Source organism: Dipodomys merriami, unplaced genomic scaffold (assembly GCF_024711535.1).
Source record: "Dipodomys merriami isolate MVZ:Mamm:240054 unplaced genomic scaffold, mDipMer1.0.p SCAF_3, whole genome shotgun sequence".
NCBI lineage: Eukaryota > Metazoa > Chordata > Mammalia > Rodentia > Heteromyidae > Dipodomys > Dipodomys merriami.
The window spans coordinates 14,818,163-14,835,971 of record NW_027204492.1 but is presented as its reverse complement, the minus strand read 5'-3'; the positions used below and the strand labels follow the sequence as shown (position 1 = coordinate 14,835,971).

Here is a 17,809-nt window from a genome sequence, read left to right as displayed (position 1 = left end):
GGGCCACTTGCAGGAAGGGGAAGGTGCTTGAGCTTGGGGAAGGATCTTAATAAGAAGTCCATGGAATCTCCTTGATCTCCCTTAAGAGAGCATTCAAGCCATGACCCTGCCCTAGGGGAGGGGCTATTTCAGAGCTTTGAGCATCACTGGAATGTGGCTTGTAGCTCAGCCCCAATCCTGGGATTCATAGTGCCACTAAAAGCCTTTGGTTCTGAGTTTGCATTGTAGGTGTAGGTGATCCATCCAATCTTCCAGTGCCCCAGTTTAAAGTCAGCTCAATATTTTGGTGTTTTCATTTGCTGGTTCACTCTAACTTCCCATTTGTGTGCCAGGCACTGTTGTAGGCATTGGAATTAAGCATAAGGAACAAACATGTTAATCTCTGAGCTACTAATGTCCACAGAGCAGGGGGCAGAGAAGACTGCTCCCAAAGAGGACCTAACGCTCAAAGAGAGGACCTAAGTGACAATAAGGATTACCCAACATAGATGGAGAGGCCTGAGGGCTTGGGGAAAGACTTTATAGGAGTGACCATATGTGTTAGAACACCTTCAAGTCAGAACTACAACCTATAGGACAAGAATCTAAAGAAAACTTAGTGAAACATGGGTGGTTCTTCCATATCTTTTCAACTCTGGGTCAGTAATATATATATATATATATATATATATATATATATATATATATATATATATATATACACCAAATAACCAGTAAAACCACAGCGCTCTGTACTGTCATGGCTAGAGTGGCACATTCACCACCTCTGATAGACCGTGTTAATGCTAAGCATTAGTGCATACCATCTTCCTTCATGCTCATGCTAATCTGGACAGCCAGTTCCCCTGTGTCAGAGAAGCCAAGTCTTTTGCTCAAGGACACAACGCTAGTGGGTCACAGAAGCAAGATTGAAGAACAAGATAGCCTGCGCGCTGCTGACAACCATGGCGCCCTAGCATGGTATGGAGCCGATTTCCATGTGGGAGATGGTGGATATTCATCAAGGGGAATTTGCAACAGACTAGTAAAAATTACCACCCTTGTTATATGTTAAATGGGCATGGTTATAAGGGACTGAAACCTGAGTACTTGGGAAGTTCCAGTAGGAGGATTCTGAGTTTGAATTACAGGCAAGTTCAAGGATAGCTTGTGCTGTATAGTAAGAGTTTACCTCAAAATAAAAAGGCAAAAACACCTGCCACAACATTCTTTTCAGAGTCTATTTCCAATTAGTCTCCTTTTCATAATTCTATTGTACATCCAATTCATTTTCCATTGTTTTGGTGGTAGTGGGGTTTGAACTCAGGGCCCCATACTTATTAGCCAAATGTTTTTTTTTTTTTTTGTCGGTCGTGGGGCTTGAACTCTGGGCCTGGGCGCTGTCCCTCAGCTCTTCAGCTCAAGGCAAGTGCTCTACCACTTGAGCTACAGCGCCACTTCCGGTTTTCTGGTGGTTTATTGGAGATAGGAGTCTCACGGTCTCTCCTGCCCAGGCTGGCTTTGAACCGCGATCCTCAGATCTCAGCCTCCTGAGTAGCTAGGATTACAGGCGTGAGCCACCAGCGCCCGGCTTAGCCAGATGTTTTATCACTAAGCAATGTCCCTTTTTGCTCTGGTTATTTTAAGATGGGGTCTTGTTGTTTTGGACCATTTCTGGACCATGATCATTCTATTCTGCATAGCTTGGATGACAGGCTTGTGCCACCATGTCCAGCTTCTTTCCTTGAGATGGAGTCTCACAAATATTTTGCCTGTCTGACCTGGAAACATGCTTCTCTTGATCCTATTCTCTCATATTGTTGTGTTGTAAAGTGCTCACCATCACTGTCAGCTACTGATTAAGATAGGGTCTTGAGAACTTTCTGCCAGTAATGGCCTAGAACCTCAGTCCTTTTAGTCTCAGCCTCTCAATTAGCTAGGGTTGCAGATTTGCGCCACCTCCCATTTCTTTTAAATGATTTTTGTAAGACATATCTTTTTTGATAAGAAAAAATTCTATAGCTTATTGTATTACTTAATTTTTTTTGTAATATCCACATGTTCATTTCCCCAAAACAACCTTGTTGTTTACAAAAAATGTTCTCTTTCCTACCTCAAAGAACTTGTTTGTTCCTACTAGCACAACGGAGAAAGTAATAAGGTGGAAATAGAATGTCATTCAACCAGAGAGAACAATCATATTTTCTTTTTTGTGTGTGTGTAAGGACACGGTGAGCAGAGGGAGAGGCAGCAATTATCCTAGTTTCGGTTGGGAGCATCTGAGCAAAGATGTATCCATTGTACCTGCTCGTATCGGAGAATAGCACTTCCCTTTTTCAGTTCTGTGCTTCCTTCTGATTCCTGGTGTCTGCATATGACAGGTAGGCTGAGAATTTCATGGATGTTGGGGGTAGAGTGATCTCCAGATAGCTGGTGTGGCCTGAGGTCACTGCCCTCCTAGGTGTTGTGTCAGAAGCAGCAGCAAAGAAAAGAATGTCCTTTTGACCACATTAGGGACCCATTTCAGGTCAGTAGGTATAATGTTGAAAAACGTATTTGCTCTTCTTACTCCTTTACCAATGTCACAAATTTGTATTACCAGTGTGATCATCACCTTAGTAGCATTGACAAAAACATTTGTTTGCAGGGGCAAAACCAGTTGTGGAAATGGTCCTGGGCATAGTCTCCAAGTGGTATGTACTCTTGCCCCTAGGCCAGGGCAGAAGATAGTGTAAGGACAATTAAATGTTAATGAATGTATTACAGGGGTTTGGTGGCAAAGGACTATAACCTAGCACCTAGAAGGCTAACGCAGGAGGATCAGGAGTTCCTGTGTTGTCTAGTGTATTTTTTTAGTCCTATCAAAAGAGAAAAATCTTTTAATGTGCTATATTGAGACTAAACATAATCATTATCTCCACAGATATTGAAATCATAAAGTAAGAAGAGTTTTATTACTATACTGGGGGCATCATATATATGCATTTAATATATAGTTTATTTAGGGTAATGAGTTACAATGATGTTCCAATTTTCTTCATAAATCCTGTGTGATTAATTTGATAACGCTGCAAGTCAGTCCCCTTAGGAGTCTAAAATGTTCCACACAAAGGCAAAGGGTTTCCTGTTTTTCCAATTAATTTAATAATTTAAAATGATTAGATAATTTGAAATTATTTAAAATTATTTAAATTTAAAATAATTGAAAAATGAATAGAAACATATTGCTGGGTATTAGTGTTAAAGTTAGAATTTTAAGTGCAATTCAAGTTTATAAAAATTTAAGGGAATTTAATGTCCACTGTTTCTTTTTTGTTCCAGTCTGGGGCTTGAACTCAGAGCTTCATGCTTACTAGACAAATACTTTACAACTTGAGCCATGTCCCCAGTATAGTTTTGGTCTGTTTAATTTTGAATGTCACTTAATGATGTAGCAGTTGTGAATATTTATTTATTTAGTCAGTTATATGGCTTGAAGTAGTATTTATTTATTTATTTATTTATTTATTTATTTATTTGGTCATGGGGCTTGAACTATGGGCCTGGACACTGTCCCTGACCTCTTCAGCTCAAGGTGAGTATTCTACCACTTGAGCCACAGTATCACTTCTGGTTTTCTGGTAGTTAATTGGAGATAAGCATCTCACAGACTTTCCTGCCCTGGCTGGCTTTGAACCATGTACCTTAGATCTCAGCCTTCTGAGTAGTTAGGATTATAGGCATGAGCCTCTGGCACTTGGTTGAAGCATTTATTTATTGATAGATTTTTTTAAACTCCCCAAATCTTCTGTCTTTCTCATCTTGTATAGGTAGTAACTGTTCTTTTCACATTACTCAAGCTAAATATTTTTCTCTCCTCCAAGAATCCTCTTGCTTTTATTAGTCTACTTAATTCCATCATGAAAACCTCTTATCTACATTCAACATACCACTAGAACCTGACCAATTCCTTCCTCTTCTGTTACTACTCTTGTTCCAACTACCATTCCCACTCTTCTGAATTGCTATTTATTCACTTATTTGTTTATTTTTGTTGTACTGTGGTCTCAATATGTTGCCCAAGCTGGTCTTGCACTCAGGCTCAACTGATTCTCCTACCACGTCCTCCCAAGTTGCTAGGACTATATATTATATACCACAGCACCTTGCCCTCCTCAATTATTCTAATAGTTCTTAACTAACATCTCTTAATTCTTCTGTTACTCTATACAGTCAGTTCCCATAACATTTTATGTTGAATACATGTATGTATTTTAAATAGGCAAAGAGGCCTTCCAAAACAAGCAAGTATGGGTAGTTGCTGTTCCTCTGGCCTACTGTGTATTTGCATATAATTATGTTTCATGGAAAATTCTGTATACAGGGCTGGGAAGTTGGCTCAATGATAAGATTACTTGCCTCACATGCATGAGGCCCTGGGTTTGATTCCTCAGCACCATATAAGCAGAAAAGGCCGGAAGTGTCTCTGTGGCTCAAGTGTTAGGGCACTAACCTTGAGCTGAAGAGCTGAGGGACAGTGCCCAGGCCCAGAGTTCAGGCCCCACGACCAAATAAAAAAAAAAACAAAAACAAGAAAATTCTGTATACACAATTGGAATGAGCAATAAGACTTTGCTGTAGGTAGTTTAAATTAATATACTGAGCAGGGCGCCAGTGGCTCATGCCTGTAATCCTAGCTACTCAGGAGGCTGAGATCTGAGGATCAAGCCAGCCTGGGCAAGAAAGTCCGTGAGATTCTTATCTCCAATTAACCACCAGAAAACCGGAAGTGGTGCTATGGCTCAAGTGGTAGAGCGCTGGCCTTGAGCTGAAGAGCTGAGGGACAGCGTCCAGGCCCAGAGTTCAAGACCCACGATCAACAACAACAACAAAATAATAATATACCGATGCCAAGGCTTTTTTGCAAGGGAGGGTACTAGGAGTGTTTCTCCACCCCCTCTCTCTCCCTCCCTCCCTCCCTCCCTCCCTCCCTCCCTCCCTCCCTCCCTCTCTTCCTCTCATCATCTTAGTTTGTTTTTTTTTTTTGAGTTGTGGGGCTTGAACTCTGTGTCCCTTCACTCTTCAGATCAAGGCGAGTGCTCTACCCTTGAGCCACAGCACCACTTCCAGTTTTCTGTTGGTTTATTGGAGATAAGAGTCTCACAGACTTTCTTGCCCGGGATGGCTTTGAACCACAATTCTTAGATCTTGGCCTCCTGAGTAGCTAGGATTACAGGCGTGAGCCACCAGCACCTGGCTTCATCATCTTAGTTTTTTGTTGTTGTTGTTTTTTTTTTTTGGTGGATCTTCGATTTAAACCCAAGAACTTTCATGTGCTAAGCAAGCAATCCACACTAAGCTACATCCCAGATACTTTAGTAATCAGAATGAACAGAGCTTTGATATCCTCCATTTGTTGGAGGTATAATCTCTATGACCTTAGATTAACATCACCTGATAGAATTTTTCAGGAATTTCATTTCATGTAAAGGAACATAGATGAATATTACCCTTACAGAGGGTATATACAATGTGCAATTTCATCCTCCTGCAGAATTTGGATCAAGTCTAGATCCCCTTGGATTATCCTCAGCCCATTGAACTAACTCCAGTAACACAACCTACAGGTTACTCCCTGCTCGTCTGTCACAAGTAAGATTTGGCTGAGCTTACTGGACATGTGCTGACATACTATGAGGTTTCTGATCCATCTGAGGAAAGAACAGTGGTGGGCTATCTTACTCAATCAAATGAAATTAGACACTGAAAAGCCTGCAGGTACAGTCTACTACACTGAGTTTGGGTTCAGTATGGTCAGGACACAGTTCCCCTGTAGTGCAATGTGGTTTTGGCAAGAATTAGGCTCCCAGGCTTCTCTTTCAGAAACTAGGATAGATGGCTGTGGGAATCTGTGGCCTAAGATCCTTTTGGTGTATTCAGCAGTGTGTGTGTGTGTGTGTGTGTGTGTGTGTGCAGATCCTGGTGATTGAACTCAGGGACTGGGTGATGCTGATCCTGATTCTTTGTTCAAGGCTAGTGCCTACCTATGGCTCTACTTCTGACTTTTTGGTGGTTAATTGGTTGTAAGATCCTCACAGACATTCCTGACTGGCTAGCTTTCAACCTCAATCCTTAAATCTCAGCATCCTGAGTAGCTAATATTACAGGTGTGAGCCACCAGACCTTGGCTTTGAGCAATATTTTTTATGGCTACAATAATTGTTTTCTTGTGTCTTCATTTGATATATAATGCTTTGTATCCAGTGTTTACATTTTATATTTGGTCCCAAAGTTTCTGAATCTCAAACGATAACAGCATTTCTACAGAAGCCATTAACTCCACATATATTATTTCAACTCAGTGGGTGTATAGAAGAGATCAGGTATGTATTGATATGAATAGATTTGTCTTTTTAGGCTATAGACTTTGGGATTGGTTTAGCTTGGACATAATCAGCAATTATGCTCACACAAGTAATCTCATAATTTCATAAATGACCATGTGAGAACTTGTCAACTGTGTATGGACTGAGTTTATGTCCTGGGCATAGCAGGAAGGCTTACTGGACTGTTCTGAAGATAGCTCCAAGACTAGAGCTACTTGAATTCATCCTTTAACATCACCCTAATTGACCCAATCTGTCTTTGTTTTACTAAAGTTTTAATTTTCTTCTGGGTCTCATTAATGTTCTGGGTTTGTTTTCTTGTTTGTTTCATTAGCAGTGAATGTATTTAACCAAGCAGCCGCTGAGTTTTCTTGAGCTAACTGCATCTTACTGCTCCAGAAGTTTGCCTGCTAATCTGGTAATCAGATTTTGTAAAATATTTGTGGTCATGGAAGACAGTTTATTAAAGAAACTCCCACATGGGTTATTGACAATTAATTCATAAATAATGAAGTTGGAGCTCTCTCATGGAGTATCCATAGCAAGACTGAAGTTGTCTGCTTCTTAAAAGGAGGAGAGTATTAAGTAATTATGAAGCTGTGCGTGACATGCATAAGTCTTTTATAATGCTGTTGCTATTGCCGCTGCCCATGATTCTCCTGATTCTCATGGCTATAGAGAGGACAATCATTCATGGCACTGCTGTTGCACAACTCAAGCCTTTTTCACTCATAATCAACTTGATACCATCACTAAGATTTCCTTGCCAACAATGGCCTATCATGTATATCTCAGCTTTATAAAAGGGCAATCTTCTTCACCTTCTGTCTCTTGCCAGATGCCACAGTGATGAAGAACCCTTTTGGTCATATGCAGAATGCTCTTAGGAATAACTAAGAGGCGTCAGAGACACTTATTTGGTAAAGACTTGGAAGAAGTCTGAATGGTAAGTAAAGCGTCGCTCTGCTTAATAGTGGAAATATAGCCATCACAGTCATTCTTTACTCTTCCTTAGTTACTTGGGGCACAGAGCATCTTGTCAGCACGTGGGTGGACCAGAGTCTCAGGACATACAGTAGACAAGTCTCCCCTTCCACCAGAGACAAGAAGAGAGACCAGACCTATTCCCCTCCACCTCGTGCTGTCCACACTCTACATCTTGGGAATGGGAAACTAGTTGGGAAAAGATGGCTGAGAAACCACATCCATACAGTGCAATGCCAATTACAACCAGAAGGTCACTCTCAAAGCAACCCTCAGAACTTTTTCAAGTTTCCCTGGGACTCTGATCTCAGTTGTTATTTTCATTGGAGTAGTGGGGATGAAATACTGTCAGTGTCTCTAAAGAGAAACACATGTGCTGAAAAAGACAAGAGGAGAATCAAAGGTTGGGCCCAGGCTTAAGCATGAGCTGTGGTTACTTTTGAGAATAGTCCCACATAAGAGACCATGACTGTGAGAGGGGTTAGGACTAAGGCTCAAGCAGTTTCCTGCAGGTACTCTAGGCTGTTTTCATCCAAGCTACCTTGGGGGCAGCAAATCCAAGAGACAGCATGGAAGAACTCTCTTCCACCACCTAGTGGTGAGACCTGACTCCTGTATTTTTTCCATACTTGTACATTTAATAACCATTGGCACACCCTGAAACAACCCTGATGACTGAAGATCCAGTTGCCAAAAACTTAGAAAGACTGCTGAGAGTTCTCATTTTTAGAGCTTTTGGTAGTTAAATTTCTAGTGGTTAATTGGAGATAGAAGTCTCATGGTCTTTCCTGCCTGAGTTGGTTTTGAACTGTGATCCTCAGATTTCAGCCTCCCAAGTAGCTAGGACTACCAACACCCAGTTTGGAGAGATCTTTATTACACAGCAAGGAAAAGTCCACAACTTAATATTCCCACATTAGCAAGTTTTGGGAAGCACAGGAAACAATTGAAACTAATAACCTGTAATGTGGGAAACTAGAAATAACAAGTACCATAGACACTTGTGTGCAGGGTACTTGAAAAGCTAACCTACCTTTCTGAGTTACCTACTTATTCCACTTAAATTTACCAAAAAGAAAATAAAAACCAGGTGCACATAAAGTGATATCCATGAATACTTGAAGTATCTCTCCAGGCTAGAAGAATCTTTGGGTGGTAGAGAATTTTCCTAGCAGGACTGAGTCCTGCTAGGGTTTGATACTAGATTTTTAGACCCCCAGGCCCAAAGTCTTGCATTAGGTCCAGCCACTATCCCCCATAAGCCAAATAAAGAAATGGTGAAGAATGGAGAGGAAGATTACATTGCAGCCATGGGAAGACAATATTTTAGTCATCTTTAGTGGCCTACACATAAGAAAAATTGGATTCAAGGGATGAAGAAGAACATGCATAATTAAAACAGTTTGAATTCCTAAGTATATCTTAGCTATTAGCTCAGACTGAAGAGACCTTGCAGGTGTGGTCTGTTGGCTGTTCTCTTTTCATTTCTTTTAATTTTTTTTTTTTGTGCTGGTATTGAGGCTTGAACTATGGGCGTTGTGCTTGCTTGCTTGCTTGCTTTCCCTTCTTTCTTTCCTTTTTATGGTGATGGTCCTACAGCTTGAACTCAGAGCCTGTGAGCTGTCCCTGGGTTTTTGTGCTCAAGGCTAGTACTCTACCACTTTGGCCACAGCACCATTTCCAGCTTTTTTGGGGGGAGAGGGTCCGGTTGTGGGGCCTGAACTCTAGGCCTGGGCGCTGTCCCTCAGCTCTTCAGCTCAAGGCTAGCGCTCTACCACTTGAGCCACAACACCACTTCTGGCTTTTTTCTTTTTGCTTATGTGGTGCTGAGGAATCGAACCCAGGGCCTCAGGCATGCAAAGCAAGTGCTCTACCACTGAGCCACCTTCCCAGCCCACCATTTCCAGCTTTTTGGTAGTTAATTGGAGATGAGACTCTCATAGACTTTCTTATCTGGGCTGGCTTTGAACCACAATCCTCAGATATCATCCTCTAGAGTAGCTAGGATTACAGATGTGAGCCACCAATGCTTGGTTGGGCTTTGTGCTTTCACATAGCTTTTTCTGTCACAGCTGGTGCTCTACCACTTAACTCACATATCCACTTCCACCTTATTGCTGGTTTATTAGAGATGAATCACTTGGACTTTTCTGCCCTGACTGGTATAGTACAAGTATCCTCAGATCTTAAGCTCCCACATACCTAGGCATCTGGCTTTTGGTTGTTCTCTTCTAGATGATATGAAGGTGGCATTGCTTCTTTAAGAATCAGTTTGTATTTTTTTTTTGTCAAAGATGCTTATTGTAGCCTGTAATCTTCTTTCTGGAGCCTAAGTGACTATAGCAAGGAATGGCTGAGATCAAAGAACATGAACACAAAGTATGTGTGTAGGGGGCAGGTTTGCATTAATTTGCAGGCCTAGCAAAAGCATCTTTTAAGTTACGTCTTACATTTGTACATGTTTGTGATATTTGAAGTAACTTTACCCTAATGAGTGATAGGTTCTCTAATTATGGTGATGGCCATCACTTGACACTACAGTTTTAATCACCTGAGTTACTTCTCTAATTGTAGAGACTGGTTACATTAATAAAACAACTCTCTAGGCATTGTTTAAAAAGGAATGATCACATTCTTTAAAATGAACAATTACATACATCTCCTTTTAAAATTATTTGGAATTTGAGAAGAATGCAAGCAGCATTTCAAGGGTCAAATCAGAGTATGTTCAATGGTTTTGAAATGTTTTAGTATTGGTACTATATTCAGAATATACCTAGCTTCATTCAGTGGCTCTTTATTTTTTATTTTATTTTATTTTTTTTTGGTCCAGTTGTGGGGCCTGAACTCTGGGCCTGAGCACTGTCCCTCAGCTCTTCAGCTCAAGGCCAGTGCTCTACCACTTGAGCCACAGCGCCACTTCCGGCTTTTTTCTTTTTGCTTATGTGGTGCTGAGGAATCGAACCCAGGGCCTCAGGCATGCAAGGCAAGCGCTCTACCACTGAGCCAACTTCCCAGCCCTTATTTTATTTTTAAAATTTTATTGTAAAGGTGATGTACAGAGGGTTTAAAGTTACATGAGTCAAGTAATGAGTACTTTTCCTTTTGAACAGTGTTGTCCTTCCCTCATTCTCTCCCAAATTTCCCCTCCCAAGTCTCTCCCTCCAGGCCCAGTGGCTCTTAATGTTTGATGTGACCTTTGCAATTGGAACAACTATAGCATAGGGATACACATGAGTATTTTCCAAAGCCCATGTGATATATGTTTACTATTTGTTAAGTTTCTTGCCTCTTCTTTCCTCCTACAAGAAATTTACCTGGGGGCTGGGAAGGTGGCTCAGTGGTAGAGCGCTTGCCTTGCATGCCTGAGGCCCTGGGTTCGATTCCCCAGCTCTACATAAGCAAAAAGAAAAAAGCCGGAAGTGGCGCTATGGCTCAAGTGGTAGAGTGCTAGCCTTGAGCTGAAGAGTTGAGGGACAGCACCTAGGCCTAGAGTTCAGGCTCCACGACCGGACCCAAAAAAGAAAAGAAAAGAAATTTACCTGCACCAGGCCAATATTCTTGTTTGTACTAAGCACTGATTAATGCCAAGCACGAAGAATGGTGTGTGGCTCATGATCAGTCCTCAACAAATATTTATGAATGCAATAATATAGTATGTAATGTAGAGAGATTGTCTGGATTAGGTAAAAAATGAATAAATGATAGAAATGATTGGGAAATAATTCTATGAGAAATGACTGTGGGAAGTAATAGTGTCATAAAATACAAGGGCTTTATTTTTTTGTGCCAGTCATGGGATTTGTACTTAGTACCTGGGCCCTCTGTACTTGCACTTTTTTGCTCAAGACTGGTGTTCTACCACTTGAACCACAGCTCCAATTCTGACTTTTTGCTGGTTACTTGGAGATAAGAGTCTCACAGATTTTCCTTCTCGGGCTGGCTTCGTATTATAATCCTAAAAAAGTCAGTCTCCTGAGTAGGTAGTATTACAGATGTGAGTATTGGCCTATTGCATAAGTCTCAACGCCATATTTTTGCGTTCTCCCTATAGGTGCTCCCAGACTGAATGGGAGGAGCCAAGTTCCCCGCTCACTGCCTCTGATTGGCTAGAGGAGTCAGCAGTATGCTGCGGTGAGTGGGAGTTGGGGAGTGGCGGACTCACAGAATGCGAGTTCACCTTCATAAGCAGCAGCGGCCATGAAGTTGGTGCTGACAGTGAGGTGGGCTCCTGTAGGCTCCCTAAAAGACAAACTCTGAGCAGGAGCTGAAAGGGAGGGGAGGTGTCGTTGGCTTTTCTAGAAAGGGGGTCTACCTGTGGTCTCGCCTCATGGCAATTGAGGAAGAGGGCAGAAGGCCAGACTCTGGCTGTAAACGGTAATCTCGGGGCCACTAGAGAGGCCTTGTACGTTTGTTGGAAGCCATGTTGGCCCTGACTGGGCTCCTGAGCCCGACCTTATTGTTATTTCAGATGAGGGCGGACACTAACGAGGGGGCATCAGACTGCTGGAAGATATTCCTCTGCCATTCCCCATCTCCTAACCCTGCCCTGGGACCATTGGAGATGGGGGTGTGAAGAGTGTGGGAGTGTGGGTGGTCTAGGGAATGATCGCTGCCATCTTGAGAGTCCGCTATCTGGGAGGGAGTGGTTTCAGAGTGAAGCCTCAAGAGCTCAGCCAGCATTGAGTGTATGCTCAAAACCCTCAGCTTGGTTCAAGGCAGGGAGGAACTTACATCAATACCTGAAAGTTGTGTGTCTGGTGTGTCGCACATTAACCTGCATTGTTTCCCTTCATACTCCCCTCATGCGGTGCCGTTTTCTGTTTCTGAGGAATCTAATCTGAGGTGATTTTGGTCTGGTCACGTAAACGTCATGCTTGGCACTTTATTTTAAAGAAGACTTGAGCGTTTAAAAGTTTTTACTCCATCAGACTTTATTTCTGGGCAATTCATGTTTGTCCCATCAGCAGTTTTCATATCATCTTTCATTAGCTATAAAGAAATAACTGCTTGAATGGGCATAGTGTTACTTGCTTAAAACAGTGGTGGGGCCCAAATGCTAGAAAGCCTAAGCATTGATGTTATTTTACCACTAATTTGACTTTCGTTATCATCATGTAAATATTCTGATTTGGGGGGTGATATTTCTTCTATGAAACTGAAGACATGTTTTATGTTTCTAATGTAAAAGTGTACAGCTTGAAAACATACCTTCCATACGTTACACCTGAGAAGGCATTTCTACTACCCATGTACACACCCTGTAATGAACTAGATGGGGTCTAGGCTGGGGTTCCTACTTGTAGCCATGTCTTAGAAATGGGCAGAGGAACTGTATCTTCCTCCAGCAACCAGTGTCCAATCAAGGGAGGAGATGCAAGTGGGAGTCCCAGGATGCCCTCCTGGAAGGATTACCCCAGGGTCCCAATGCCACTGAGGGAACAGAGGTTATTGCTAGGTAAACCTTGTGGGCCAGTTTCCCAGATTCCTTACAGGCCTAGTTCCTCAAGTGAACTTCCTGTACTTAGGATAAACCTCCCAAATTTCCTCATAGCATGACATAGGCCTCCAGACACAGCACTCAGGGACCATGCCACATGCTACTTCCCTGGTAGACTTAATGCAAGATTTTCAGTCAATTTTGGGTGGGCCAGGGTAGTTTCTGAGCTTTTTTGCTCAAGGCTAGTATTCTAGCACTTGAGCCACAGCTCTACTTTCAGTTTTTCTGCCTAGACTGTCTTTGAACCACAATCCTCACATCTCAATCAGCTAAGTAGCTAGGATGATGGGCATCACCAGTAGCCACTGGTGAAAGGTTTTACAACAAATTCATGAGACTATAGATCCTAATCTTACCATCATTTCTGTCTGACATTTACCATGGTACTATGGTCAACTTAATTCTACCTTCCTTGTTTTGATGGCCTCCTTATATTCAGAAAGACTGCCCTTGTTAAACTGCAAGTGTGTTTCCTGGTCCATATATCTGTAGGAGGCAGATGCTACGAACCTGAGATCCATGGAATTCTGCAGCAGGGCTGCTCAGTGCTGAATAGCTCCCTGAAGTGATAGCTACTGAACAGCTATAATGTAGCTGGGCACTGAATACAGGCTATTCCTTAATTCCCACTTTAATGGACACATGCGGTGGTCAGTGGCTTACCTATTTGGAGGGCACAGCTCTAAAGTGTCTGTGGGTAGGTTTGGATATTTTGTAAGCTGTTTACATGCTGGATGGACACATATGTATATCTTTCTGGGAAGAGTCTCAATTGTTAAGTTGTTACCACTACTGTGGCTCCTGGTTCATGTTTTCCTCTATCTCCACTTAGGTGAGTACAAAGAGAAACATCTTGAAATCTGAGACCTAAGATGCAAGTACAAATGGAGGTACCCATGCTGGCCCCCTTCGGGTACACAGGGGATTCCGTGCTGCTGGAGTATGAAACAAACACTGAAATCTCCCGCCAGCTCTTCAGACAGTTCCAGTACACAGCAGCAGCTGGGCCTCGGGAAGCTTTCACAAAACTGTGGGAGCTCTGCTGTGAATGGTTGAAGCCGAAGATGCGTTCTGTGGAACAAATCCTGGAGATGCTTGTGTTAGAGCAATTCCTAAGTATTCTGCCCAGCAACATTGAGACCTGGGTGAGAGCTCATGGCCCAGAAAATCAAGAAAGACTTTTTTCCCTTATAGAAGATTTACAAAATCAACATGGCAACAGAGATTACAAGGTGAGAAAAGTTTTGAGTTTTTGTTCTCAGACCAAAACAGGCCCAAAGACTGCTGGGTCTAGAACAGATACTGTGTATCTGTGTCATTCCACATCCCCAAAACTTCTCTACTGTCTTTTCAGTGGGTCAGTGACTGTTAACCCTATCTGACTCTGTCCTCTCTCTGTCACACACATACTGCAGTATCTCCTCTGCTACCATTAAATGAAATTCACAGATGATGAAGCATTAATGTATTGTTCTATGGCCTGCAAGCCACTGCTATTAATGGCCTGTGTATGTATATGCCTTGTAATCTCATAATTATTTTTTGTCAGTCATGGGGTTTTAACTCAGGGCCTATGTGTTGTCCCTAAGTATTTCTGTATAAACACATTGGAGTCTGCCTCATCCAATAGTATCATGAAGTGTTCACATGCTCGTGTCTTTGCTTTGAGTCACTGTGATAGATCACTGAGGAATCTAGACTACATCTCAAGTGATATCAGCAATGTTATTGCTTATCATAAAATTTCTCAAAGTGGCAAACAAGTCTTGGTAAAAAGATAAAAAGGAGCAATAAATTCAGCTTTCCTCTGATTTGGACAGGATTGCATTCCTAGAAAATCTAAGTCATGCTAATAGGTACAAAAATGTTTTGTTTCTAACTGATCTATAAGATGTCGTTCTTGGTAGGTCCTGTTTACTCATGTGAATGTTTGAAGAGAATTCCTCATTTAGTAGAGACCATGAACAGCTCTGCCTTTTGAAGCTCTCATCTGCAACCCACTAAATTCCAGGAGCAATAGCTACCATAATATCCAAACTAGACTATGGTGGTGGTGACATTACCTTCTGTTCACAAAAGTGTCGTAAAACCTCTGTTTAATTGCTGGCTCACTCCTGTAATCCTAGCTACTGAAGAAGCTGAGATCTGGGGATCACGGTTTAAAGCTAGCCCAGACAAGAAAGTCCATGAGACTCTTATCTATAATTAACTACCAAAAAAAAGCTGGAAGTAGGATTATGGCTCAAGTGGTAGCATGGTAGACTTGAGTACAAAAATTCAGGGATAGTATCCAGGACCTGAGTTCAAGCCCCAGGACCAGTACAAAAAAATTTACTTTCAGTGTACCTAGACTTTGAAGTGATGGGTTCTGGTCTTTTCCCTAGATCAACATAGATGACATGCTCCTTAAAGAACAGTCTGTATTGGAATCTGAATTCATCCCAGCAAACAGATGCATAGAACAACCTGTATTCCAGATAGTGGAATATGTCCAGGATCCTCCATTGACAGAGGCCAAGAAACAACAGGCAGAGCCACAGGAGCCAAACTGCAGTGCTGCTGGTGAATCCCAGACCATTGTGAATCCTGGTAAGGCAAGGGTTTACTTTCTGTGCTTTGTTTTTATTTGATAGCCCAAGAGCTCTACGGGTTTAAATTGGGAAGAAAATGATCAGCTCTCCAGTCAAAACGGACCATTTGAAGAAAGGGGAGAAAGTGGAGAAAGAGGAGAAGGAGGAAAAAAATCTTTGGGAACACTAGCAAAGATTGGCACTCAGAAGTAGATGAATTATCAGCCTTATTCGAGAGACTTTTTTTTTTGTTACTTGTGGGGCTTGAACTCTGGACCTGGGCACTGTCCCTGAGCTCTTCAGATCAAGGTGAGCACTCTACCACTTGAGGCACAGTGTCTGGTGTCTGGTGGTTAAGTGGAGATAAGACTCTCACAGACTTTCCTGCCCGGGATGGCTTTGAACCACGATCCTTTGATTTCAGCCTCTTGAGTAGTAAGGATTATAGGCGTGAGCCACCAGCACCACACTCACTCTTTTTTTTTCTTGCTATTTCTAGTGCATTCAGTAACACTGTTCTTGAATTATGTACCTCTTAGAAACTTGTGAAAGTCTTTGCAAGTTATTGATTTTCAAACCAGAACTGACTCCCAACCATTCCACAATTAGAGGATAAGGGTCTGCTATTGAGCACAAGGGGGTCCTCCCTTCATATTGCTTTGGATGGGCTCCCAGTGAAGCAATCCAAAATGAGAAAGAAGTAGATCCAGAAGGCATGTGTGCTAGAAGGTAACCTCAATACTGAGATAACCAGTAGTGACTCAGGCTCTTCCCCTATTCCTTTCCCTTGGCCAGCACCTGCAACCCAGAAGCCAGACTGGAGTCTCCCACTAGAGAAAGGAGGAGAGCTATGGATAGAAAACCTGATGGACTTGGAGACTGGTAAGTGAGGGGTGGCTGCAATGCCTCAGAAGAAAGAGGAGAAAATGTAGCTTTCCTCAGGGTAAAGAAGGATGGGGATGCCACCTTTCCTCTGGGCATGGGGTATAACTCTTCTTCTTCCCCTGTCTCTAAGTTCCTTGAATCAGGGTGACATCTACCAATTCTATTTCTTTTCTTGGGTTTTGATTTGGGGAGGGGAAATGAAAAAAAAAAGTCAAAGCAAAAGTCTAGAGTGGTGTGTGTGTGTGTGTGTGTGTGTGTGTGTGTGTGTGTGTGTGTGTGTGTGTGTGTGTGTGTGTGTGTGTGTGTGTGTGTGTGTGTGTGTGTGTGTGTGTGTGTGTGTGTGTGTGTGTGTGTGTGTGTGTGTGTGTGTGTGTGTACTCTGTTTCTGTAGATGGAAATTTCTGCCAAGGACCCAGCTCATCAAAACAATGTGGACAGCTGGATCTTCTCTGTGAAGAGCCCACAGAAGATACATGGACTGCTTGGAAATCACCTGTAGAGCTCCCTAGGCCCTGCTTAGGAAAGAGTGTCCAGAAAGAGAGATTTGTCAGCAAGAGAGTACCCAAACAGAAGGTTCTCAGGGAGAAACCCTACCACTGTTCTCAGTGTAGAAGGTGTTTTGTTCATGCTAAGGAACTTGCTAATCACTTAATAATTCATGAAGATCTATTTTATGTGTGCAACACTTGTGGGAAAGGGTTTATTCACAAGTCAGAGCTGTGTGAGCATAAGTTCTTTCACATAAAGGAGAGGCCCTATGAGTGTTCTGTGTGTAATGAGCGCTTTACTCAGGAGGAACAACTAACCATGCACCAGAAAAGACATTTTGAAAGAAAACACTACCAATGTTCGGAGTGTCGCAGGACTTTTTTGCATAGGTCAAGTTTTTCAGAACATAAGAAAACACACACAGGGGAAAAGTTTCACAGGTGCCTCACCTGTGGACGGACATTTCTTCGGCGGGCAACACTTACTCGGCACCAGGTTACACACACAACAGAAAAACCATTTCCATGTGGACTTTGTGAGAAAAGATATAGACACAAATCCAGCCTGAGGCTGCACATAAAAACACACACGGGGAATATACCATTCAAGTGTAGCTGTTGTCCTAAAAAATTCCTAAAGAAATATGACCTTGTCCTGCACCTTGCTGCACACCTTAGGAAAGGATTCTCTGCCAGTAACACTTAAGGGCAGCCCTTGTGGTGGGTCTTGGAAGAACAGCTTTCTTTGAGCTCAGTGCACAGAGGCCTTATACATTGTATTATTTTGAAAACTCACCTTCCTAGACAATCTGAATACAATGTAGTTATTGTTATTAAAACCCATACAAACTGGTGTTCCTCTGAGAGGTGGAGTCTCAATCCCAATAACCAGGAGAGTGCCCATTTGTTCTGCAGATACACAGTGTTTGCATGTATAAAGGTCTAACCTGTGAAAGAAATGCTTTTTGTCGCAGTCCCTCGGGCTCCTTGTTTGAGCAGTGGGACCTTCAGTCATGGACCATGGTGACAAGCACTTTG

At 42.3% G+C, this 17,809-nt stretch overlaps 1 long non-coding RNA gene across 1 annotated transcript in view; it reads right to left on the bottom strand.

Annotated features, from left to right (window-relative positions):
- Positions 1–17,809, bottom strand: part of LOC138840045 (uncharacterized) — a 31,944-nt gene that overhangs the window by 5,683 nt on the left and 8,452 nt on the right. The window lies entirely within an intron of this gene.